At 41.3% G+C, this 2,554-nt stretch overlaps 1 non-coding gene across 1 annotated transcript; it reads right to left on the reverse strand.

Annotated features, from left to right (window-relative positions):
- Positions 1-1,713: 1,713 nt before the first annotated feature.
- On the reverse strand, positions 1,714-1,787 carry Trnat-ugu (transfer RNA threonine (anticodon UGU)). Its single transcript has one exon. It is a non-coding gene; the product is annotated as a tRNA-Thr (tRNA).
- Positions 1,788-2,554: the final 767 nt, after the last annotated feature.

Raw genomic sequence — 2,554 nt, forward strand, 5'->3', positions numbered from 1 at the left:
ATCGGAATAAGACGAAGTGATAGCCCAAAACAAAATAAAATCTGCCGAAAATACAACAGGAATATGTAGATGAACAGAAACTTGCATTCCCTCCGTTTATCTTCGAGAGCTGACTTGTGAAACTGGAATGTCCTGTTGTAGTGACAGTAATGGTGCAGTATTCTTCACATAATGATGTGTTCGCAAAAAAAATGTATACGGCAGAGGTTCTTTCTGACACCTGTTACAGCACCTGAGCTGACCAAAAAGGAGGCAATGTAAGCGATTTACAGACTTACCATGGAAGTAAATGACGAATTAGATGTAGGAAAATCAAATTTTAGCGCAACGATCATCAGGGGTGAATTACGGAAGCGGTATTAAAAGCAACGAGACTTCAACGTCTAGCAATCCATACTTCCATAAATGCGAAAGTAACTCTCTCTCTCTGTTACGTTTTCAAGATCAAACCGCTAAACCCATTTTGATGAAATTTGGCATGGAAGCGGCTTGAACACTGAGGAAGAACAAACACTACTTTAGAAAGTAAATAAACAATCGACCTCTAAGAGTTAAAGTAGGAAATGGAACAGAAAAATCGAGGAATTCGTCACTGTTGTCACACAGTAATATAAATTACATCGTAAATCATTAACTGTGCCAGACAGTGGACTTTTTCATGCTTTATCGACGCGCAGCATTAGCGCTAGGAACGGCGGTATTCTACATACTGCGTTAGAATGAAACGGAGGCATTCTACGTGCTGACATACGATGGAAAATGCCTTCGTTCCCAGCGCTAATGCTGAGCGTTGATGTAGCATGGCAGTGTCTGGCACAGTTCATGATTAACGATGTAAATTTTATTTATTTGTGACAGCGGTGACAAATTCACGGATTTTATTTTATTAGCTGACGTCACTGATTTTATAACGTCTAACAACATGTTCTGAATGCTTTTCTGAACCCGGTTGTAGTCTGACGACCGTAACTGGTTGTTAAATAAAGAAATTTGATCAGCAGTTCTAGGCGTTAATAAAGTCTTCAAACACGACATATTCAACATTCTTCCCCCCCCCCCCCCCCCCCCAAGATTTGGGAAGTAATTACAGAATATTTATATTTAATGTTTTATGTTGAAAGAGCGGAGATCGGAGCAACAGAACTTCTTATACTTCGTTGGGAGCAGACTATCTCCAGGCCGGCCAGCATGACACATTAAGACAACGAGCAACGATTGTGACAAGACACCGCCGTTTTGTTCAGTTTCCTGTGACCATCAGTACTGTAACTTTAAATAAATAACATGTAAAACTTATATGAATTTCTAATAGGCACTTTCTGTCTTGCATTCGTACTAGAAGGTTGTCTGTTTATGGTATATTGAGAAACCTTACAACTGATGACGACAGTACCGTATTTGTAACTGTGAATGTATACAGTCGCAAAGTGAAGAAAGCTAATATTTTATTAGTGTAGTGGAAATAAACTACATTATCTGAGGAATTTATTTTGACAGGTATCTCACTTTTTATTGGCAATCTTAAATGACGGTCGAACAGAAAAAAGTATTTTACACACAGTTACGAGATGCGAAATAGTCAGAGATGTTATCTATTATTTAATAATGTATGTTGAAAGATATAACTCCTGAAAGAATGAAATTACAATGAAATGAGCACCCTTAGCTTCTTACAGGCGTTAACATACGCCAACGAGCACAGATGAAAATGTGTGCCCCGACCGGGACTCGAACCCGGGATCTCCTGCTTACATGGCAGACGCTCTATCCATCTGAGCCACCAAGGACACAGAGGATAGCGCGAATGCAGGGATTTATCTCTGGCACGCCTCCCGCGAAACCCACATTCTCAACGTATTGTCCCGCACTACATTAGTAGTGCCCCCGCCCATTATACTCATTACTCGCGGCGCGTTGCCGATTCCCGTAAGAGTTCGGGCACTGTTTGTGCATTCGCACAGAAGAAGAAGATGGTCAAGTGGCCGCTGAGCCTTAACTGTATATTTACTAAGATGGTATCTGTTCTTTCGGACATGTCCGAAAGAACAGATACCATCGATGACCAACTGCAGGGGTTTATCTCTGACACCCCTCCCGCGAAACCCACATTCTCAACGTATTGTCCCGCACTACATTAGTAGTGCCCCCGCTCATTATACTCATTATGCCCTGCAGACGCGCTATCCTCTGTGTCCTCGGTGGCTCAGCTGGATAGGGCGTCTGCCATGTAAGCAGGAGATCCCTGGTTCCAGTCCCGGTCGGAGCTCACATTTTCATCTGTCCCCGTTGACGTATGTCAACGCCTGTAAGAAGCTAAGGGTGTTCATCTCACTGTAATTTCATTCTTACGAGCTGCTTTAAGGTTACAAATACTAATAATCTGAGGCGAAAGAAAGCAAGAAAGGTCGTTAAATATAGAGAAGAATATGAAAAATAATGTAATGAGTATATGCTTTGAATAGTATTTCCAGTGTCAAGTATCGAAGTCCAATTCTGGTTCACACTACGTCAAAGAAAAAAACTAATTCAAATATCAATAACATACACCACGAAC

Source organism: Schistocerca serialis, chromosome 1, assembly GCF_023864345.2.
Source record: "Schistocerca serialis cubense isolate TAMUIC-IGC-003099 chromosome 1, iqSchSeri2.2, whole genome shotgun sequence".
Lineage (NCBI taxonomy): Eukaryota > Metazoa > Arthropoda > Insecta > Orthoptera > Acrididae > Schistocerca > Schistocerca serialis.